This window comes from Schistocerca gregaria, chromosome 4, assembly GCF_023897955.1.
Source record: "Schistocerca gregaria isolate iqSchGreg1 chromosome 4, iqSchGreg1.2, whole genome shotgun sequence".
NCBI lineage: Eukaryota > Metazoa > Arthropoda > Insecta > Orthoptera > Acrididae > Schistocerca > Schistocerca gregaria.
The window spans coordinates 615,320,740-615,340,707 of NC_064923.1; the positions used below are offsets into that span (position 1 = coordinate 615,320,740).

At 49.5% G+C, this 19,968-nt stretch overlaps 37 non-coding genes across 37 annotated transcripts; 8 read left to right on the top strand and 29 right to left on the bottom strand.

Moving 5' to 3' along the window:
* Positions 1-4,403: 4,403 nt before the first annotated feature.
* On the bottom strand, positions 4,404-4,478 carry Trnas-cga (transfer RNA serine (anticodon CGA)). Its single transcript has one exon. It is a non-coding gene; the product is annotated as a tRNA-Ser (tRNA).
* A 225-nt stretch (positions 4,479-4,703) lies between these two features.
* On the bottom strand, positions 4,704-4,778 carry Trnas-cga (transfer RNA serine (anticodon CGA)). Its single transcript has one exon. It is a non-coding gene; the product is annotated as a tRNA-Ser (tRNA).
* A 225-nt stretch (positions 4,779-5,003) lies between these two features.
* On the bottom strand, positions 5,004-5,078 carry Trnas-cga (transfer RNA serine (anticodon CGA)). Its single transcript has one exon. It is a non-coding gene; the product is annotated as a tRNA-Ser (tRNA).
* A 225-nt stretch (positions 5,079-5,303) lies between these two features.
* Positions 5,304-5,378, bottom strand: Trnas-cga (transfer RNA serine (anticodon CGA)). Its single transcript has one exon. It is a non-coding gene; the product is annotated as a tRNA-Ser (tRNA).
* Positions 5,379-5,603: 225 nt separating this feature from the next.
* On the bottom strand, positions 5,604-5,678 carry Trnas-cga (transfer RNA serine (anticodon CGA)). The gene has a single exon. It is a non-coding gene; the product is annotated as a tRNA-Ser (tRNA).
* A 225-nt stretch (positions 5,679-5,903) lies between these two features.
* On the bottom strand, positions 5,904-5,978 carry Trnas-cga (transfer RNA serine (anticodon CGA)). Its single transcript has one exon. It is a non-coding gene; the product is annotated as a tRNA-Ser (tRNA).
* A 525-nt stretch (positions 5,979-6,503) lies between these two features.
* Positions 6,504-6,578, bottom strand: Trnas-cga (transfer RNA serine (anticodon CGA)). The gene has a single exon. It is a non-coding gene; the product is annotated as a tRNA-Ser (tRNA).
* A 225-nt stretch (positions 6,579-6,803) lies between these two features.
* Trnas-cga (transfer RNA serine (anticodon CGA)) lies at positions 6,804-6,878 on the bottom strand. Its single transcript has one exon. It is a non-coding gene; the product is annotated as a tRNA-Ser (tRNA).
* Positions 6,879-7,403: 525 nt separating this feature from the next.
* Trnas-cga (transfer RNA serine (anticodon CGA)) lies at positions 7,404-7,478 on the bottom strand. Its single transcript has one exon. It is a non-coding gene; the product is annotated as a tRNA-Ser (tRNA).
* A 225-nt stretch (positions 7,479-7,703) lies between these two features.
* Trnas-cga (transfer RNA serine (anticodon CGA)) lies at positions 7,704-7,778 on the bottom strand. Its single transcript has one exon. It is a non-coding gene; the product is annotated as a tRNA-Ser (tRNA).
* A 225-nt stretch (positions 7,779-8,003) lies between these two features.
* On the bottom strand, positions 8,004-8,078 carry Trnas-cga (transfer RNA serine (anticodon CGA)). The gene has a single exon. It is a non-coding gene; the product is annotated as a tRNA-Ser (tRNA).
* A 525-nt stretch (positions 8,079-8,603) lies between these two features.
* Trnas-cga (transfer RNA serine (anticodon CGA)) lies at positions 8,604-8,678 on the bottom strand. Its single transcript has one exon. It is a non-coding gene; the product is annotated as a tRNA-Ser (tRNA).
* Positions 8,679-8,903: 225 nt separating this feature from the next.
* Trnas-cga (transfer RNA serine (anticodon CGA)) lies at positions 8,904-8,978 on the bottom strand. Its single transcript has one exon. It is a non-coding gene; the product is annotated as a tRNA-Ser (tRNA).
* A 524-nt stretch (positions 8,979-9,502) lies between these two features.
* Positions 9,503-9,577, bottom strand: Trnas-cga (transfer RNA serine (anticodon CGA)). The gene has a single exon. It is a non-coding gene; the product is annotated as a tRNA-Ser (tRNA).
* Positions 9,578-9,802: 225 nt separating this feature from the next.
* Positions 9,803-9,877, bottom strand: Trnas-cga (transfer RNA serine (anticodon CGA)). Its single transcript has one exon. It is a non-coding gene; the product is annotated as a tRNA-Ser (tRNA).
* A 525-nt stretch (positions 9,878-10,402) lies between these two features.
* Trnas-cga (transfer RNA serine (anticodon CGA)) lies at positions 10,403-10,477 on the bottom strand. The gene has a single exon. It is a non-coding gene; the product is annotated as a tRNA-Ser (tRNA).
* Positions 10,478-10,702: 225 nt separating this feature from the next.
* On the bottom strand, positions 10,703-10,777 carry Trnas-cga (transfer RNA serine (anticodon CGA)). Its single transcript has one exon. It is a non-coding gene; the product is annotated as a tRNA-Ser (tRNA).
* Positions 10,778-11,301: 524 nt separating this feature from the next.
* Positions 11,302-11,376, bottom strand: Trnas-cga (transfer RNA serine (anticodon CGA)). Its single transcript has one exon. It is a non-coding gene; the product is annotated as a tRNA-Ser (tRNA).
* A 225-nt stretch (positions 11,377-11,601) lies between these two features.
* Trnas-cga (transfer RNA serine (anticodon CGA)) lies at positions 11,602-11,676 on the bottom strand. The gene has a single exon. It is a non-coding gene; the product is annotated as a tRNA-Ser (tRNA).
* Positions 11,677-12,201: 525 nt separating this feature from the next.
* Trnas-cga (transfer RNA serine (anticodon CGA)) lies at positions 12,202-12,276 on the bottom strand. Its single transcript has one exon. It is a non-coding gene; the product is annotated as a tRNA-Ser (tRNA).
* Positions 12,277-13,400: 1,124 nt separating this feature from the next.
* Trnas-cga (transfer RNA serine (anticodon CGA)) lies at positions 13,401-13,475 on the bottom strand. Its single transcript has one exon. It is a non-coding gene; the product is annotated as a tRNA-Ser (tRNA).
* A 525-nt stretch (positions 13,476-14,000) lies between these two features.
* Trnas-cga (transfer RNA serine (anticodon CGA)) lies at positions 14,001-14,075 on the bottom strand. The gene has a single exon. It is a non-coding gene; the product is annotated as a tRNA-Ser (tRNA).
* A 225-nt stretch (positions 14,076-14,300) lies between these two features.
* Positions 14,301-14,375, bottom strand: Trnas-cga (transfer RNA serine (anticodon CGA)). The gene has a single exon. It is a non-coding gene; the product is annotated as a tRNA-Ser (tRNA).
* Positions 14,376-14,600: 225 nt separating this feature from the next.
* On the bottom strand, positions 14,601-14,675 carry Trnas-cga (transfer RNA serine (anticodon CGA)). The gene has a single exon. It is a non-coding gene; the product is annotated as a tRNA-Ser (tRNA).
* A 225-nt stretch (positions 14,676-14,900) lies between these two features.
* Positions 14,901-14,975, bottom strand: Trnas-cga (transfer RNA serine (anticodon CGA)). The gene has a single exon. It is a non-coding gene; the product is annotated as a tRNA-Ser (tRNA).
* Positions 14,976-15,200: 225 nt separating this feature from the next.
* On the bottom strand, positions 15,201-15,275 carry Trnas-cga (transfer RNA serine (anticodon CGA)). The gene has a single exon. It is a non-coding gene; the product is annotated as a tRNA-Ser (tRNA).
* Positions 15,276-15,500: 225 nt separating this feature from the next.
* Trnas-cga (transfer RNA serine (anticodon CGA)) lies at positions 15,501-15,575 on the bottom strand. Its single transcript has one exon. It is a non-coding gene; the product is annotated as a tRNA-Ser (tRNA).
* Positions 15,576-16,699: 1,124 nt separating this feature from the next.
* Positions 16,700-16,774, bottom strand: Trnas-cga (transfer RNA serine (anticodon CGA)). The gene has a single exon. It is a non-coding gene; the product is annotated as a tRNA-Ser (tRNA).
* Positions 16,775-16,999: 225 nt separating this feature from the next.
* On the bottom strand, positions 17,000-17,074 carry Trnas-cga (transfer RNA serine (anticodon CGA)). The gene has a single exon. It is a non-coding gene; the product is annotated as a tRNA-Ser (tRNA).
* Positions 17,075-17,260: 186 nt separating this feature from the next.
* Positions 17,261-17,335, top strand: Trnas-cga (transfer RNA serine (anticodon CGA)). The gene has a single exon. It is a non-coding gene; the product is annotated as a tRNA-Ser (tRNA).
* A 225-nt stretch (positions 17,336-17,560) lies between these two features.
* On the top strand, positions 17,561-17,635 carry Trnas-cga (transfer RNA serine (anticodon CGA)). Its single transcript has one exon. It is a non-coding gene; the product is annotated as a tRNA-Ser (tRNA).
* Positions 17,636-17,860: 225 nt separating this feature from the next.
* On the top strand, positions 17,861-17,935 carry Trnas-cga (transfer RNA serine (anticodon CGA)). The gene has a single exon. It is a non-coding gene; the product is annotated as a tRNA-Ser (tRNA).
* Positions 17,936-18,160: 225 nt separating this feature from the next.
* Positions 18,161-18,235, top strand: Trnas-cga (transfer RNA serine (anticodon CGA)). Its single transcript has one exon. It is a non-coding gene; the product is annotated as a tRNA-Ser (tRNA).
* A 225-nt stretch (positions 18,236-18,460) lies between these two features.
* Trnas-cga (transfer RNA serine (anticodon CGA)) lies at positions 18,461-18,535 on the top strand. The gene has a single exon. It is a non-coding gene; the product is annotated as a tRNA-Ser (tRNA).
* A 225-nt stretch (positions 18,536-18,760) lies between these two features.
* On the top strand, positions 18,761-18,835 carry Trnas-cga (transfer RNA serine (anticodon CGA)). The gene has a single exon. It is a non-coding gene; the product is annotated as a tRNA-Ser (tRNA).
* Positions 18,836-19,060: 225 nt separating this feature from the next.
* On the top strand, positions 19,061-19,135 carry Trnas-cga (transfer RNA serine (anticodon CGA)). The gene has a single exon. It is a non-coding gene; the product is annotated as a tRNA-Ser (tRNA).
* Positions 19,136-19,660: 525 nt separating this feature from the next.
* On the top strand, positions 19,661-19,735 carry Trnas-cga (transfer RNA serine (anticodon CGA)). Its single transcript has one exon. It is a non-coding gene; the product is annotated as a tRNA-Ser (tRNA).
* The last annotated feature ends 233 nt before the right edge of the window (positions 19,736-19,968 follow it).

Genomic DNA, 19,968 nt, shown 5'->3' on the forward strand with positions numbered 1-19,968 from the left:
TTGAAACAACTAATCCGTGGGAAACGGTGATAGCAGTCATGCAGGGTGTAGTCGAGAGCTTAGTCAACGGTCAAGTTTTCCAGCGAGGAAAGAGAAATACAGAATGCCCCCTAGCGTATACGAGTCGCAGAAGTTAAACTCAAGGGGAAGTTGCCTTGAAGTATGATTAACACGAATAAGTCACAGTAGCACCACCTACGAGACGGCAGCTATTAGAGAAATAGAGAAAAGCACTTCACCTGAACAAACAGAGGGTTTCTGCACCCTATCTTGTGGGAGACAGGATATACGAATATAACCAGTTGAATAGGATAGACGACCATAACCAGTTGAAACCCAAACACTTGCCTAATAATGTATAACTTTCCCTTTCACCCTCGTGACGACCGCTAGACATCGTGATGTGGACCTCGTGAGATCCCGAAATAAGTCACCGGGGAGTCACGCTAATACATAATCACTGCACCGCCTCCCACAACACGTGGTAGTTGGTTGTAGCTTTTTCCAAGAAGAGCGCAGCTCGTCTGATGATTTCCCAGTTATGATCAAAAGAACTGAGGTCACCTGGCTGACCATACAAGCCCTCACCTCAATGGAATGCTCATCAAACATTCGGTAACAATTTGAGAGTCACGGGAGAGGCATTGCCTTACCTTGCCTATGCTGCTGCCTGAAGGGCGCTGCAGGCCAGTGGTTCTGAACCCGGATGTTATCGCCCCCTGGGGAGATGGAGAGTAGGGTGGGGGGAGGAGATTTCAGTTTTCGAGGGGACGATCGAATGATGGAGCGATTGGGGGTGTTGTGACGAGAAAGGGCTAACGACGACTGTATCTACTGTGATGATTGTGTTTTAGGAACTAACTGATAAAACTGTGCGAGACATTGATTTCCTAAATATTGATAAGATAACACATGCTGCCTGAATCCAAAATGATGGATTAAAATGATGTTTCGTTAACAATTTCGATTAAAATGACATCATAAAACTTAAAAAAGACTCCTATGTAAATACGAAAGAATTGTAAGAATTAATGTTTAAATACACAAGCGGTTGTAATGACAGGTGTTCCGTCGTAGAGGCAGTACATGTTCATGAAGTGGATGAGCTCAGACTCCAGCGAGGCTCCGACGAGAGAATTCACCGAACCATCCACATAGCTGCAGTGAAGCGCCGTATTGATAGGGCTGAAGTTGCGAATATGCTGTGTTACGTTGCACCTACATTCGGTAGAGCACAGTTATAGTCTGTTGCATCTAGTCACTTACAAAGCAAGTGCGTTTTGGAAGCTCGTTTTTCATATAGTGGAAGCAAAAAGTATTATGTCTCCAGTATTCGAAAGATTAATGGAAGTATGGACTTTTTCCCTCGCTTACAAGTGAACAATTATTACCGAGCCGTGTTTGTTAAAAGATGTTTTCTAATGAAGCTCTCAAGCCATCCAGAGTCAGTGATCACCTTGGACGACTGCATTTTGACGAAGTGCTTAAACCAAATTTCCATTAAATAGTAATTAAAGTTTGACATATTCATTATTTCAAAAAAATGTCTTTCCCTTCAGAAGTAAGTTATTATTGCAGTTATAACTTGCCTATTTTAATTATCAAGAATCTTAAAATACCTCAATTATGTTCACAGTGAATGTTCAACTCTCAAAAACGTCAAATTTTACAAAAAGATGTTTAGTGTTATAAAATTTATGATATCGTTCTGATTGATTCGACTGTGGGCTCTTGATGAAACATTGTCTATTGTGTCAGCTAAAGGAAACGCTTTTTTGCATTGATTTATAAAACATTCTTATTTTTGTACCACATAAAACTCATTTTCCATACACAACTGGTTCTAAACAAAGATGAACACGTGTCAGTTTCTTAATTTATCACTTCTTGACTTAAACTCTAAAAGATATCTCTGCTGATAATCTGACAGTCAAATTTGTATTGTAAAACATTAATTAGAGCAGCATTTACAAAATTCTCTAATAAACACTAAATGAAGCAGAGCTATGTGCACATCAATGGATATTTATGTCTATTTACTTATGAATTACGGCACCAAGGTAACGTAGAATTTGCAACATTGTCAAGAAGGGGTGACTAATGGAACTGAGTTTTCTCATTCATTTGTAAACGTGAGAATACACACTTTTTTTTAATTTCTAGTATATCTAATTGGTTGAGCTTTGGACCCTTCCTTCTATTTGTAGGACTATTTTTCATACAGTGGAAGAGAAAAGTAAGAGCCACCAATATTCGAATTATTACTTGAAATATGGATTTTTTTTCTCTCACTTACAAATGCACAATTATCACCGAGCCTTGTTTGTGTATTTCCTTTAGTTGATAAAATCTATGACTATCTTTCGAAAAACTGAACACTGAAAAATTTCATTTAAACTATTCAAAAAAACATAAGGGGCGCTCAAAGAGTTTCCGTACGAGGGCGTTGCGCATATGCAACGCAGAGCGAACTCTGATGAGGATATATAAATACGGACCTGTAGGCAAGGGATTATTGTGGCACTTGTGGCTTTCTGAAGTGTGTGTGGTAAATGTGGAAATGTGAACTATGGGGACGATATTACCAAATGCGTCCTAACATGTCCAACTTACTGTTACTCTTTTCTTGGCTGCCGAAGAACAAACACCAGTAGACCGGTAGACAATCTTCGGAGATTGAAGAATGTGTACGAGGCAGCTAGTGTGTCTAAAACCACCGTTGTGGAATGGTGCCACCAAGTTCCATGCTGACTGCGATTCGGCACAAGATGTCGATCGATCTGGGAGGCCAGCCTCATCCATTCCAAGTCAAGGTGGAGAGACTCGAGCGCCCTCCATGTAGTCCTGATTTATGCCCACGCGATTATCACTCCTTCCGTTCCTTAACGGAGGCTTTGAAGAGTCGACGGTTCCAGTCGGACGAGGATGTGCAGCAGCAGTTAGGGACTTCTTAACGCAACAGGACACGCTGTTTTACCAAGTAGGTATCTTCAAGCTGGTGCGTCGGTGGGATGATTGCCTTAACGCTCACGGCTATTTTACCTGATTGGTGTATCTATTATGGACTGTATGGTATTCGAACGGAAACTTTTTGATCGCCAATTACAGTTTTAGACATAAAAATTTAATGTAATTTAATATTAAGTTATTGTACATAGAGAGATTCCCATTGTTCCCGCTGTGACTAAGGCAGTACTTTGCTCATACAACGTTAATTCTGACTGTCTTTAAATAAGGAAGGCTCAAGGTGGTGACAGCGATGGGGTCAGGGCCAGTAGTCCTTATTTCAAGACAGCAGGAAAGTTTGAGAATGGCTGCTGTCAGCGAACAAATGAATGCACATGATCGGACAGATGGCCCCTTTATCGATCATGGACGAGAGACGACGGCAAACATTTCGCGAGCCCCATTTCACTCATTGTAAACACCAGCGGAGCACAACAATGGTGAATATCTTCCTCTTTAAAAGACTTTGAAACAAAAGTGGGGAACCAACTGCCTCAGTCCTCATTTCGCCTTCCTCACCAAAAATTTGGCATGCGAATATTTACGCCCTTTTCACACAGAAGATTGTAAATCCTTTCACCCAGTCTCTCTTCGTAGCTAAGCCCTCATTCTCAGAATCTCTCGGTCACTGCCAGTGTTTATATATGTCTCTCTCTCTCTCCCCCACCATCTCCTTTTTCTCCCATTGATTTTCGCTATATCTCACTGTGACTGGATCCGCTCTCGTTTCCAGAATGAGATTTTCACTCTGCAGCGGAGTGTGCGCTGATATGAAACTTCCTGGCAGATTAAAACTGTGCGCCCGACAGAGACTCGAACTCGGGACCTTTGCCTTTCGCGGGCAAGTGCTCTACCAACTGAGCTACCGAAGCACGACTCACGTCCGGTACTCACAGCTTTACTTCTGCCAGTATCCGTCTCCTACCTTCCAAACTTTACAGAAGCTCTTCTGCGAACCTTGCAGAACTAGCACTCCTGAAAGGAAGGATACTGCGGAGACATGGCTTAGCCACAGCCTGAGGGATGTTTCCAGAATGAGATTTTCACTCTGCAGCGGAGTGTGCGCTGATATGAAACTTCCTGGCAGATTAAAACTGTGCGCCCGACCGAGACTCGAACTCGGGACCTTTGCCTTTCGCTGGCAAGTGCTCTACCAACTGAGCTACCGAAGCACGAATCACGTCCGGTACTCACAGCTTTACTTCTGCCAGTATCCGTCTCCTACCTTCCAAACTTTACAGAAGCTCTTCTGCGAACCTTGCAGAACTAGCACTCCTGAAAGAAAGGATACTGCGGAGACATGGCTTAGCCTCAGCCTGAGGGATATTTCCAGAATGAGATTTTCACTCTGCAGCGGAGTGTGCGCTGATATGAAACTTCCTGGCAGATTAAAACTGTGCGCCCGACCGAGACTCGAACTCGGGACCTTTGCCTTTCGCGGGCAAGTGCTCTACCAACTGAGCTACCGAAGCACGACTCACGTCTGGTACTCACAGCTTTACTTCTGCCAGTATCCGTCTCCTACCTTCCAAACTTTACAGAAGCTCTTCTGCGAACCTTGCAGAACTAGCACTCCTGAAAGAAAGGATACTGCGGAGACATGGCTTAGCCACAGCCTGAGGGATGTTTCCAGAATGAGATTTTCACTCTGCAGCGGAGTGTGCGCTGATATGAAACTTCCTGGCAGATTAAAACTGTGCACCCGACCGAGACTCGAACTCGGGACCTTTGCCTTTCGCGGGCAAGTGCTCTACCAACTGAGCTACCGAAGCACGACTCACGTCCGGTACTCACAGCTTTACTTCTGCCAGTATCCGTCTCCTACCTTCCAAACTTTACAGAAGCTCTTCTGCGAACCTTGCAGAACTAGCACTCCTGAAAGAAAGGATACTGCGGAGACATGGCTTAGCCACAGCCTGAGGGATGTTTCCAGAATGAGATTTTCACTCTGCAGCGGAGTGTGCGCTGATATGAAACTTCCTGGCAGATTAAAACTGTGCGCCCGACCGAGACTCGAACTCGGGACCTTTGCCTTTCGCGGGCAAGTGCTCTACCAACTGAGCTACCGAAGCACGACTCACGGCCGGTACTCACAGCTTTACTTCTGCCAGTATCCGTCTCCTACCTTCCAAACTTTACAGAAGCTCTTCTGCGAACCTTGCAGAACTAGCACTCCTGAAAGAAAGGATACTGCGCAGACATGGCTTAGCCACAGCCTGAGGGATGTTTCCAGAATGAGATTTTCACTCTGCAGCGGAGTGTGCGCTGATATGAAACTTCCTGGCAGATTAAAACTGTGCACCCGACCGAGACTCGAACTCGGGACCTTTGCCTTTCGCGGGCAAGTGCTCTACCAACTGAGCTACCGAAGCACAACTCACGTCCGGTACTCACAGCTTTACTTCTGCCAGTATCCGTCTCCTACCTTCCAAACTTTACAGAAGCTCTTCTGCGAACCTTGCAGAACTAGCACTCCTGAAAGAAAGGATACTGCGGAGACATGGCTTAGCCACAGCCTGAGGGATGTTTCCAGAATGAGATTTTCACTCTGCAGCGGAGTGTGCGCTGATATGAAACTTCCTGGCAGATTAAAACTGTGCGCCCGACCGAGACTCGAACTCGGGACCTTTGCCTTTCGCGGGCAAGTGCTCTACCAACTGAGCTACCGAAGCACGACTCACGTCCGGTACTCACAGCTTTACTTCTGCCAGTATCCGTCTCCTACCTTCCAAACTTTACAGAAGCTCTTCTGCGAACCTTGCAGAACTAGCACTCCTGAAAGAAAGGATACTGCGGAGACATGGCTTAGCCACAGCCTGAGGGATGTTTGCAGAATGAGATTTTCACTCTGCAGCGGAGTGTGCGCTGATATGAAACTTCCTGGCAGATTAAAACTGTGCGCCCGACCGAGACTCGAACTCGGGACCTTTGCCTTTCGCGGGCAAGTGCTCTACCAACTGAGCTACCGAAGCACGACTCACGTCCGGTACTCACAGCTTTACTTCTGCCAGTATCCGTCTCCTACCTTCCAAACTTTACAGAAGCTCTTCTGCGAACCTTGCAGAACTAGCACTCCTGAAAGAAAGGATACTGCGGAGACATGGCTTAGCCACAGCCTGAGGGATGTTTCCAGAATGAGATTTTCACTCTGCAGCAGAGTGTGCGCTGATATGAAACTTCCTGGCAGATTAAAACTGTGCGCCCGACCGAGACTCGAAATCGGGACCTTTGCCTTTCGCGGGCAAGTGCTCTACCAACTGAGCTACCGAAGCACGACTCACGTCCGGTACTCACAGCTTTACTTCTGCCAGTATCCGTCTCCTACCTTCCAAACTTTACAGAAGCTCTTCTGCGAACCTTGCAGAACTAGCACTCCTGAAAGAAAGGATACTGCGGAGACATGGCTTAGCCACAGCCTGAGGGATGTTTCCAGAATGAGATTTTCACTCTGCAGCGGAGTGTGCGCTGATATGAAACTTCCTGGCAGATTAAAACTGTGCGCCCGACCGAGACTCGAACTCGGGACCTTTGCCTTTCGCGGGCAAGTGCTCTACCAACTGAGCTACCGAAGCACGACTCACGTCCGGTACTCACAGCTTTACTTCTGCCAGTATCCGTCTCCTACCTTCCAAACTTTACAGAAGCTCTTCTGCGAACCTTGCAGAACTAGCACTCCTGAAAGAAAGGATACTGCGGAGACATGGCTTAGCCACAGCCTGAGGGATGTTTGCAGAATGAGATTTTCACTCTGCAGCGGAGTGTGCGCTGATATGAAACTTCCTGGCAGATTAAAACTGTGCGCCCGACCGAGACTCGAACTCGGGACCTTTGCCTTTCGCGGGCAAGTGCTCTACCAACTGAGCTACCGAAGCACGACTCACGTCCGGTACTCACAGCTTTACTTCTGCCAGTATCCGTCTCCTACCTTCCAAACTTTACAGAAGCTCTTCTGCGAACCTTGCAGAACTAGCACTCCTGAAAGAAAGGATACTGCGGAGACATGGCTTAGCCACAGCCTGAGGGATGTTTCCAGAATGAGATTTTCACTCTGCAGCAGAGTGTGCGCTGATATGAAACTTCCTGGCAGATTAAAACTGTGCGCCCGACCGAGACTCGAAATCGGGACCTTTGCCTTTCGCGGGCAAGTGCTCTACCAACTGAGCTACCGAAGCACGACTCACGTCCGGTACTCACAGCTTTACTTCTGCCAGTATCCGTCTCCTACCTTCCAAACTTTACAGAAGCTCTTCTGCGAACCTTGCAGAACTAGCACTCCTGAAAGAAAGGATACTGCGGAGACATGGCTTAGCCACAGCCTGAGGGATGTTTCCAGAATGAGATTTTCACTCTGCAGCGGAGTGTGCGCTGATATGAAACTTCCTGGCAGATTAAAACTGTGCGCCCGACCGAGACTCGAACTCGGGACCTTTGCCTTTCGCGGGCAAGTGCTCTACCAACTGAGCTACCGAAGCACGACTCACGTCCGGTACTCACAGCTTTACTTCTGCCAGTATCCGTCTCCTACCTTCCAAACTTTACAGAAGCTCTTCTGCGAACCTTGCAGAACTAGCACTCCTGAAAGAAAGGATACTGCGGAGACATGGCTTAGCCACAGCCTGAGGGATGTTTCCAGAATGAGATTTTCACTCTGCAGCGGAGTGTGCGCTGATATGAAACTTCCTGGCAGATTAAAACTGTGCGCCCGACCGAGACTCGAACTCGGGACCTTTGCCTTTCGCGGGCAAGTGCTCTACCAACTGAGCTACCGAAGCACGACTCACGTCCGGTACTCACAGCTTTACTTCTGCCAGTATCCGTCTCCTACCTTCCAAACTTTACAGAAGCTCTTCTGCGAACCTTGCAGAACTAGCACTCCTGAAAGAAAGGATACTGCGGAGACATGGCTTAGCCACAGCCTGAGGGATGTTTGCAGAATGAGATTTTCACTCTGCAGCGGAGTGTGCGCTGATATGAAACTTCCTGGCAGATTAAAACTGTGCGCCCGACCGAGACTCGAACTCGGGACCTTTGCCTTTCGCGGGCAAGTGCTCTACCAACTGAGCTACCGAAGCACGACTCACGTCCGGTACTCACAGCTTTACTTCTGCCAGTATCCGTCTCCTACCTTCCAAACTTTACAGAAGCTCTTCTGCGAACCTTGCAGAACTAGCACTCCTGAAAGAAAGGATACTGCGGAGACATGGCTTAGCCACAGCCTGAGGGATGTTTCCAGAATGAGATTTTCACTCTGCAGCAGAGTGTGCGCTGATATGAAACTTCCTGGCAGATTAAAACTGTGCGCCCGACCGAGACTCGAAATCGGGACCTTTGCCTTTCGCGGGCAAGTGCTCTACCAACTGAGCTACCGAAGCACGACTCACGTCCGGTACTCACAGCTTTACTTCTGCCAGTATCCGTCTCCTACCTTCCAAACTTTACAGAAGCTCTTCTGCGAACCTTGCAGAACTAGCACTCCTGAAAGAAAGGATACTGCGGAGACATGGCTTAGCCACAGCCTGAGGGATGTTTCCAGAATGAGATTTTCACTCTGCAGCGGAGTGTGCGCTGATATGAAACTTCCTGGCAGATTAAAACTGTGCGCCCGACCGAGACTCGAACTCGGGACCTTTGCCTTTCGCGGGCAAGTGCTCTACCAACTGAGCTACCGAAGCACGACTCACGTCCGGTACTCACAGCTTTACTTCTGCCAGTATCCGTCTCCTACCTTCCAAACTTTACAGAAGCTCTTCTGCGAACCTTGCAGAACTAGCACTCCTGAAAGAAAGGATACTGCGGAGACATGGCTTAGCCACAGCCTGAGGGATGTTTCCAGAATGAGATTTTCACTCTGCAGCGGAGTGTGCGCTGATATGAAACTTCCTGGCAGATTAAAACTGTGCGCCCGACCGAGACTCGAACTCGGGACCTTTGCCTTTCGCGGGCAAGTGCTCTACCAACTGAGCTACCGAAGCACGACTCACGTCCGGTACTCACAGCTTTACTTCTGCCAGTATCCGTCTCCTACCTTCCAAACTTTACAGAAGCTCTTCTGCGAACCTTGCAGAACTAGCACTCCTGAAAGAAAGGATACTGCGGAGACATGGCTTAGCCACAGCCTGAGGGATGTTTCCAGAATGAGATTTTCACTCTGCAGCGGAGTGTGCGCTAATATGAAACTTCCTGGCAGATTAAACTGTGCGCCCGACCGTGACTCGAACTCGGGACCTTTGCCTTTCGCGGGCAAGTGCTCTACCAACTGAGCTACCGAAGCACGACTCACGTCCGGTACTCACAGCTTTACTTCTGCCAGTATCCGTCTCCTACCTTCCAAACTTTACAGAAGCTCTTCTGCGAACCTTGCAGAACTAGCACTCCTGAAAGAAAGGATACTGCGGAGACATGGCTTAGCCACAGCCTGAGGGATGTTTCCAGAATGAGATTTTCACTCTGCAGCGGAGTGTGCGCTGATATGAAACTTCCTGGCAGATTAAAACTGTGCGCCCGACCGAGACTCGAACTCGGGACCTTTGCCTTTCGCGGGCAAGTGCTCTACCAACTGAGCTACCGAAGCACGACTCACGTCCGGTACTCACAGCTTTACTTCTGCCAGTATCCGTCTCCTACCTTCCAAACTTTACAGAAGTTCTTCTGCGAACCTTGCAGAACTAGCACTCCTGAAAGAAAGGATACTGCGGAGACATGGCTTAGCCACAGCCTGAGGGATGTTTCCAGAATGAGATTTTCACTCTGCAGCGGAGTGTGCGCTGATATGAAACTTCCTGGCAGATTAAAACTGTGCGCCCGACCGAGACTCGAACTCGGGACCTTTGCCTTTCGCGGGCAAGTGCTCTACCAACTGAGCTACCGAAGCACGACTCACGTCCGGTACTCACAGCTTTACTTCTGCCAGTATCCGTCTCCTACCTTCCAAACTTTACAGAAGTTCTTCTGCGAACCTTGCAGAACTAGCACTCCTGAAAGAAAGGATACTGCGGAGACATGGCTTAGCCACAGCCTGAGGGATGTTTCCAGAATGAGATTTTCACTCTGCAGCGGAGTGTGCGCTGATATGAAACTTCCTGGCAGATTAAAACTGTGCGCCCGACCGAGACTCGAAATCGGGACCTTTGCCTTTCGCGGGCAAGTGCTCTACCAACTGAGCTACCGAAGCACGACTCACGTCCGGTACTCACAGCTTTACTTCTGCCAGTATCCGTCTCCTACCTTCCAAACTTTACAGAAGCTCTTCTGCGAACCTTGCAGAACTAGCACTCCTGAAAGAAAGGATACTGCGGAGACATGGCTTAGCCACAGCCTGAGGGATGTTTCCAGAATGAGATTTTCACTCTGCAGCGGAGTGTGCGCTGATATGAAACTTCCTGGCAGATTAAAACTGTGCGCCCGACCGAGACTCGAACTCGGGACCTTTGCCTTTCGCGGGCAAGTGCTCTACCAACTGAGCTACCGAAGCACGACTCACGTCCGGTACTCACAGCTTTACTTCTGCCAGTATCCGTCTCCTACCTTCCAAACTTTACAGAAGCTCTTCTGCGAACCTTGCAGAACTAGCACTCCTGAAAGAAAGGATACTGCGGAGACATGGCTTAGCCACAGCCTGAGGGATGTTTCCAGAATGAGATTTTCACTCTGCAGCGGAGTGTGCGCTGATATGAAACTTCCTGGCAGATTAAAACTGTGCGCCCGACCGAGACTCGAACTCGGGACCTTTGCCTTTCGCGGGCAAGTGCTCTACCAACTGAGCTACCGAAGCACGACTCACGTCCGGTACTCACAGCTTTACTTCTGCCAGTATCCGTCTCCTACCTTCCAAACTTTACAGAAGCTCTTCTGCGAACCTTGCAGAACTAGCACTCCTGAAAGAAAGGATACTGCGGAGACATGGCTTAGCCACAGCCTGAGGGATGTTTCCAGAATGAGATTTTCACTCTGCAGCGGAGTGTGCGCTAATATGAAACTTCCTGGCAGATTAAACTGTGCGCCCGACCGTGACTCGAACTCGGGACCTTTGCCTTTCGCGGGCAAGTGCTCTACCAACTGAGCTACCGAAGCACGACTCACGTCCGGTACTCACAGCTTTACTTCTGCCAGTATCCGTCTCCTACCTTCCAAACTTTACAGAAGCCCTTCTGCGAACCTTGCAGAACTAGCACTCCTGAAAGAAAGGATACTGCGCAGACATGGCTTAGCCACAGCCTGAGGGATGTTTCCAGAATGAGATTTTCACTCTGCAGCGGAGTGTGCGCTGATATGAAACTTCCTGGCAGATTAAAACTGTGCGCCCGACCGAGACTCGAACTCGGGACCTTTGCCTTTCGCGGGCAAGTGCTCTACCAACTGAGCTACCGAAGCACGACTCACGTCCGGTACTCACAGCTTTACTTCTGCCAGTATCCGTCTCCTACCTTCCAAACTTTACAGAAGTTCTTCTGCGAACCTTGCAGAACTAGCACTCCTGAAAGAAAGGATACTGCGGAGACATGGCTTAGCCACAGCCTGAGGGATGTTTCCAGAATGAGATTTTCACTCTGCAGCGGAGTGTGCGCTGATATGAAACTTCCTGGCAGATTAAAACTGTGCGCCCGACCGAGACTCGAACTCGGGACCTTTGCCTTTCGCGGGCAAGTGCTCTACCAACTGAGCTACCGAAGCACGACTCACGTCCGGTACTCACAGCTTTACTTCTGCCAGTATCCGTCTCCTACCTTCCAAACTTTACAGAAGCTCTTCTGCGAACCTTGCAGAACTAGCACTCCTGAAAGAAAGGATACTGCGGAGACATGGCTTAGCCACAGCCTGAGGGATGTTTGCAGAATGAGATTTTCACTCTGCAGCGGAGTGTGCGCTGATATGAAACTTCTTGGCAGATTAAAACTGTGCGCCCGACCGAGACTCGAACTCGGGACCTTTGCCTTTCGCGGGCAAGTGCTCTACCATCTGAGCTACCGAAGCACGACTCACGTCCGGTACTCACAGCTTTACTTCTGCCAGTATCCGTCTCCTACCTTCCAAACTTTACAGAAGCTCTTCTGCGAACCTTGCAGAACTAGCACACCTGAAAGGAAGGATACTGCGGAGACATGGCTTAGCCACAGCCTGAGGGATGTTTCCAGAATGAGATTTTCACTCTGCAGCGGAGTGTGCGCTGATATGAAACTTCCTGGCAGATTAAAACTGTGCGCCCGACCGAGACTCGAACTCGGGACCTTTGCCTTTCGCGGGCAAGTGCTCTACCAACTGAGCTACCGAAGCACGACTCACGTCCGGTACTCACAGCTTTACTTCTGCCAGTATCCGTCTCCTACCTTCCAAACTTTACAGAAGTTCTTCTGCGAACCTTGCAGAACTAGCACTCCTGAAAGAAAGGATACTGCGGAGACATGGCTTAGCCACAGCCTGAGGGATGTTTCCAGAATGAGATTTTCACTCTGCAGCGGAGTGTGCGCTGATATGAAACTTCCTGGCAGATTAAAACTGTGCGCCCGACCGAGACTCGAAATCGGGACCTTTGCCTTTCGCGGGCAAGTGCTCTACCAACTGAGCTACCGAAGCACGACTCACGTCCGGTACTCACAGCTTTACTTCTGCCAGTATCCGTCTCCTACCTTCCAAACTTTACAGAAGTTCTTCTGCGAACCTTGCAGAACTAGCACTCCTGAAAGAAAGGATACTGCGGAGACATGGCTTAGCCACAGCCTGAGGGATGTTTCCAGAATGAGATTTTCACTCTGCAGCGGAGTGTGCGCTGATATGAAACTTCCTGGCAGATTAAAACTCTGCGCCCGACCGAGACTCGAAATCGGGACCTTTGCCTTTCGCGGGCAAGTGCTCTACCAACTGAGCTACCGAAGCACGACTCACGTCCGGTACTCACAGCTTTACTTCTGCCAGTATCCGTCTCCTACCTTCCAAACTTTACAGAAGCTCTTCTGCGAACCTTGCAGAACTAGCACTCCTGAAAGAAAGGATACTGCGGAGACATGGCTTAGCCACAGCCTGAGGGATGTTTCCAGAATGAGATTTTCACTCTGCAGCGGAGTGTGCGCTAATATGAAACTTCCTGGCAGATTAAACTGTGCGCCCGACCGTGACTCGAACTCGGGACCTTTGCCTTCCGCGGGCAAGTGCTCTACCAACTGAGCTACCGAAGCACGACTCACGTCCGGTACTCACAGCTTTACTTCTGCCAGTATCCGTCTCCTACCTTCCAAACTTTACAGAAGTTCTTCTGCGAACCTTGCAGAACTAGCACTCCTGAAAGAAAGGATACTGCGGAGACATGGCTTAGCCACAGCCTGAGGGATGTTTCCAGAATGAGATTTTCACTCTGCAGCGGAGTGTGCGCTGATATGAAACTTCCTGGCAGATTAAAACTGTGCGCCCGACCGAGACTCGAACTCGGGACCTTTGCCTTTCGCGGGCAAGTGCTCTACCAACTGAGCTACCGAAGCACGACTCACGTCCGGTACTCACAGCTTTACTTCTGCCAGTATCCGTCTCCTACCTTCCAAACTTTACAGAAGTTCTTCTGCGAACCTTGCAGAACTAGCACTCCTGAAAGAAAGGATACTGCGGAGACATGGCTTAGCCACAGCCTGAGGGATGTTTCCAGAATGAGATTTTCACTCTGCAGCGGAGTGTGCGCTGATATGAAACTTCCTGGCAGATTAAAACTGTGCGCCCGACCGAGACTCGAAATCGGGACCTTTGCCTTTCGCGGGCAAGTGCTCTACCAACTGAGCTACCGAAGCACGACTCACGTCCGGTACTCACAGCTTTACTTCTGCCAGTATCCGTCTCCTACCTTCCAAACTTTACAGAAGCTCTTCTGCGAACCTTGCAGAACTAGCACTCCTGAAAGAAAGGATACTGCGGAGACATGGCTTAGCCACAGCCTGAGGGATGTTTGCAGAATGAGATTTTCACTCTGCAGCGGAGTGTGCGCTGATATGAAACTTCTTGGCAGATTAAAACTGTGCGCCCGACCGAGACTCGAACTCGGGACCTTTGCCTTTCGCGGGCAAGTGCTCTACCAACTGAGCTACCGAAGCACGACTCACGTCCGGTACTCACAGCTTTACTTCTGCCAGTATCCGTCTCCTACCTTCCAAACTTTACAGAAGCTCTTCTGCGAACCTTGCAGAACTAGCACACCTGAAAGGAAGGATACTGCGGAGACATGGCTTAGCCACAGCCTGAGGGATGTTTCCAGAATGAGATTTTCACTCTGCAGCGGAGTGTGCGCTGATATGAAACTTCCTGGCAGATTAAAACTGTGCGCCCGACCGAGACTCGAACTCGGGACCTTTGCCTTTCGCGGGCAAGTGCTCTACCAACTGAGCTACCGAAGCACGACTCACGTCCGGTACTCACAGCTTTACTTCTGCCAGTATCCGTCTCCTACCTTCCAAACTTTACAGAAGCTCTTCTGCGAACCTTGCAGAACTAGCACTCCTGAAAGGAAGGATACTGCGGAGACATGGCTTAGCCACAGCCTGAGGGATGTTTGCAGAATGAGATTTTCACTCTGCAGCGGAGTGTGCGCTGATATGAAACTTCTTGGCAGATTAAAACTGTGCGCCCGACCGAGACTCGAACTCGGGACCTTTGCCTTTCGCGGGCAAGTGCTCTACCAACTGAGCTACCGAAGCACGACTCACGTCCGGTACTCACAGCTTTACTTCTGCCAGTATCCGTCTCCTACCTTCCAAACTTTACAGAAGCTCTTCTGCGAACCTTGCAGAACTAGCACTCCTGAAAGAAAGGATACTGCGCAGACATGGCTTAGCCACAGCCTGAGGGATGTTTCCAGAATGAGATTTTCACTCTGCAGCGGAGTGTGCGCTGATATGAAACTTCCTGGCAGATTAAAACTGTGCGCCCGACCGAGACTCGAACTCGGGACCTTTGCCTTTCGCGGGCAAGTGCTCTACCAACTGAGCTACCGAAGCACGACTCACGTCCGGTACTCACAGCTTTACTTCTGCCAGTATCCGTCTCCTACCTTCCAAACTTTACAGAAGCTCTTCTGCGAACCTTGCAGAACTAGCACTCCTGAAAGGAAGGATACTGCGGAGACATGGCTTAGCCACAGCCTGAGGGATGTTTCCAGAATGAGATTTTCACTCTGCAGCGGAGTGTGCGCTGATATGAAACTTCCTGGCAGATTAAAACTGTGCGCCCGACCGAGACTCGAACTCGGGACCTTTGCCTTTCGCGGGCAAGTGCTCTACCAACTGAGCTACCGAAGCACGACTCACGTCCGGTACTCACAGCTGTACTTCTGCCAGTATCCGTCTCCTACCTTCCAAACTTTACAGAAGCTCTTCTGCGAACCTTGCAGAACTAGCACTCCTGAAAGGAAGGATACTGCGGAGACATGGCTTAGCCACAGCCTGAGGGATGTTTCCAGAATGAGATTTTCACTCTGCAGCGGAGTGTGCGCTGATATGAAACTTCCTGGCAGATTAAAACTGTGCGCCCAACCGAGACTCGAACTCGGGACCTTTGCCTTTCGCGGGCAAGTGCTCTACCAACTGAGCTACCGAAGCACGACTCACGTCCGGTACTCACAGCTTTACTTCTGCCAGTATCCGTCTCCTACCTTCCAAACTTTACAGAAGCTCTTCTGCGAACCTTGCAGAACTAGCACTCCTGAAAGAAAGGATACTGCGCAGACATGGCTTAGCCACAGCCTGAGGGATGTTTCCAGAATGAGATTTTCACTCTGCAGCAGAGTGTGCGCTGATATGAAACTTCCTGGCAGATTAAAACTGTGCGCCCGTCCGAGACTCGAACTCGGGACCTTTGCCTTTCGCGGGCAAGTGCTCTACCAACTGAGCTACCGAAGCACGACTCACGTCCGGTACTCACAGCTTTACTTCTGCCAGTATCCGTCTCCTACCTTCCAAACTTTACAGAAGCTCTTCTGCGAACCTTGCAGAACTAGCACTCCTGAAAGAAAGGATACTGCGGAGACATGACTTAGCCACAGCCTGAGGGATGTTTCCAGAATGAGATTTTCACTCTGCAGCGGAGTGTGCGCTGATATGAAACTTCCTGGCAGATTAAAACTGTGCGCCCGACCGAGACTCGAAATCGGGACCTTTGCCTTTCGCGGGCAAGTGCTCTACCAACTGAGCTACCGAAGCACGACTCACGTCCGGTACTCACAGCTTTACTTCTGCCAGTATCCGTCTCCTACCTTCCAAACTTTACAGAAGCTCTTCTGCGAACCTTGCAGAACTAGCACTCCTGAAAGAAAGGATACTGCGGAGACATGGCTTAGCCACAGCCTGAGGGATGTTTCCAGAATGAGATTTTCACTCTGCAGCGGAGTGTGTGCTGATATGAAACTTCCTGGCAGATTAAAACTGTGTGCCCGACCGAGACTCGAACTCGGGACCTTTGCCTTTCGCGGCAAGTGCTCTACCAACTGAGCTACCGAAGCACGACTCACGTTCGGTACTCACAGCTTTACTTCTGCCAGTATCCGTCTCCTACCTTCCAAACTTTACAGAAGCTCTTCTGCGAACCTTGCAGAACTAGCACTCCTGAAAGGAAGGATACTGCGGAGACATGGCTTAGCCACAGCCTGAGGGATGTTTCCAGAATGAGATTTTCACTCTGCAGCGGAGTGTGCGCTGATATGAAACTTCCTGGCAGATTAAAACTGTGCGCCCGACCGAGACTCGAACTCGGGACCTTTGCCTTTCGCGGGCAAGTGCTCTACCAACTGAGCTACCGAAGCACGACTCACGTCCGGTACTCACAGCTTTACTTCTGCCAGTATCCGTCTCCTACCTTCCAAACTTTACAGAAGCTCTTCTGCGAACCTTGCAGAACTAGCACTCCTGAAAGAAAGGATACTGCGGAGACATGGCTTAGCCACAGCCTGAGGGATGTTTCCAGAATGAGATTTTCACTCTGCAGCGGAGTGTGCGCTGATATGAAACTTCCTGGCAGATTAAAACTGTGCGCCCGACCGAGACTCGAACTCGGGACCTTTGCCTTTCGCGGGCAAGTGCTCTACCAACTGAGCTACCGAAGCACGACTCACGTCCGGTACTCACAGCTTTACTTCTGCCAGTATCCGTCTCCTACCTTCCAAACTTTACAGAAGCTCTTCTGCGAACCTTGCAGAACTAGCACTCCTGAAAGAATGGATACTGCGGAGACATGGCTTAGCCACAGCCTGAGGGATGTAGTAAAGCTGTGAGTACCGGACGTGAGTTGTGCTTCGGTAGCTCAGTTGGTAGAGCACTTGCCCGCGAAAGGCAAAGGTCCCGAGTTCGAGTCTCGGTCGGGCGCACAGTTTTAATCTGCCAGGAAGTTTCATATCAGCGCACACTCCGCTGCAGAGTGAAAATCTCATTCTGGAAACATCCCTCAGGCTGTGGCTAAGCCATGTCTCTGCAGTATCCTTTCTTTCAGGAGTGCTAGTTCTGCAAGGTTCGCAGAAGAGCTTCTGTAAAGTTTGGAAGGTAGGAGACGGATACTGGCAGAAGTAAAGCTGTGAGTACCGGACGTGAGTCGTGCTTCGGTAGCTCAGTTGGTAGAGCACTTGCCCGCGAAAGGCAAAGGTCCCGAGTTCGAGTCTCGGTCGGGCGCACAGTTTTAATCTGCCAGGAAGTTTCATATCAGCGCACACTCCGCTGCAGAGTGAAAATCTCATTCTGGAAACATTCCTCAGGCTGTGGCTAAGTTATGTCTCCGCAGTATCCTTTCTTTCAGGAGTGCTAGTTCTGCAAGGTTCGCAGAAGAGCTTCTGTAAAGTTTGGAAGATAGGAGACGGATACTGGCAGAAGTAAAGCTGTGAGTACCGGACGTGAGTCGTGCTTCGGTAGCTCAGTTGGTAGAGCACTTGCCCGCGAAAGGCAAAGGTCCCGAGTTCGAGTCTCGGTCGGGCGCACAGTTTTAATCTGCCAGGAAGTTTCATATCAGCGCACACTCCGCTGCAGAGTGAAAATCTCATTCTGGAAACATCCCTCAGGCTGTGGCTAAGCCATGTCTCCGCAGTATCCTTTCTTTCAGGAGTGCTAGTTCTGCAAGGTTCGCAGAAGAGCTTCTGTAAAGTTTGGAAGGTAGGAGACGGATACTGGCAGAAGTAAAGCTGTGAGTACCGGACGTGAGTCGTGCTTCGGTAGCTCAGTTGGTAGAGCACTTGCCCGCGAAAGGCAAAGGTCCCGAGTTCGAGTCTCGGTCGGGCGCACAGTTTTAATCTGCCAGGAAGTTTCATATCAGCGCACACTCCGCTGCAGAGTGAAAATCTCATTCTGGAAACATCCCTCAGGCTGTGGCTAAGCCAAGTCTCCGCTGTATCCTTTCTTTCAGGAGTGCTAGTTCTGCAAGGTTCGCAGAAGAGCTTCTGTAAAGTTTGGAAGGTAGGAGACGGATACTGGCAGAAGTAAAGCTGTGAGTACCGGACGTGAGTCGTGCTTCGGTAGCTCAGTTGGTAGAGCACTTGCCCGCGAAAGGCAAAGGTCCCGAGTTCGAGTCTCGGTCGGGCGCACAGTTTTAATCTGCCAGGAAGTTTCATATCAGCACACACTCCGCTGCAGAGTGAAAATCTCATTCTGGAAACATCCCTCAGGCTGTGGCTAAGCCATGTCTCCGCAGTATCCTTTCTTTCAGGAGTGCTAGTTCTGCAAGGTTCGCAGAAGAGCTTCTGTAAAGTTTGGAAGGTAGGAGACGGATACTGGCAGAAGTAAAGCTGTGAGTACCGGACGTGAGTCGTGCTTCGGTAGCTCAGTTGGTAGAGCACTTGCCCGCGAAAGGCAAAGGTCCCGAGTTCGAGTCTCGGTCGGGCGCACAGTTTTAATCTGCCAGGAAGTTTCATATCAGCGCACACTCCGCTGCAGAGTGAAAATCTCATTCTGGAAACATCCCTCAGGCTGTGGCTAAGCCATGTCTCCGCAGTATCCTTTCTTTCAGGAGTGCTAGTTCTGCAAGGTTCGCAGAAGAGCTTCTGTAAAGTTTGGAAGGTAGGAGACGGATACTGGCAGAAGTAAAGCTGTGAGTACCGGACGTGAGTCGTGCTTCGGTAGCTCAGTTGGTAGAGCACTTGCCCGCGAAAGGCAAAGGTCCCGAGTTCGAGTCTCGGTCGGGCGCACAGTTTTAATCTGCCAGGAAGTTTCATATCAGCGCACACTCCGCTGCAGAGTGAAAATCTCATTCTGGAAACATCCCTCAGGCTGTGGCTAAGCCATGTCTCCGCAGTATCCTTTCTTTCAGGAGTGCTAGTTCTGCAAGGTTCGCAGAAGAGCTTCTGTAAAGTTTGGAAGGTAGGAGACGGATACTGGCAGAAGTAAAGCTGTGAGTACCGGACGTGAGTCGTGTTTCGGTAGCTCAGTTGGTAGAGCACTTGCCCGCGAAAGGCAAAAGTCCCGAGTTCGAGTCTCGGTCGGGCGCACAGTTTTAATCTGCCAGGAAGTTTCATATCAGCGCACACTCCGCTGCAGAGTGAAAATCTCATTCTGCAAACATCCCTCAGGCTGTGGCTAAGCCATGTCTCCGCAGTATCCTTTCTTTCAGGAGTGCTAGTTCTGCAAGGTTCGCAGAAGAGCTTCTGTAAAGTTTGGAAGGTAGGAGACGGATACTGGCAGAAGTAAAGCTGTGAGTACCGGACGTGAGTCGTGCTTCGGTAGCTCAGTTGGTAGAGCACTTGCCCGCGAAAGGCAAAGGTCCCGAGTTCGAGTCTCGGTCGGGCGCACAGTTTTAATCTGCCAGGAAGTTCCGCTCTCGTTTTTACTGTCTCCTTTTGTGTTTCTTTTCCACTGACACTGCCTCCGCCATACATCACCTACTTAACAATTCAGGGGGTCCAACTGTTCTTTTTTTCCTCTATACCCACGTGTTTAAAATACCTACGTGTTTAAAATTTCAGTCCATACTGTGACGTCCCATGTACCTACTTGTTAAAGTTCGCCGATCTGGGAGGATCCT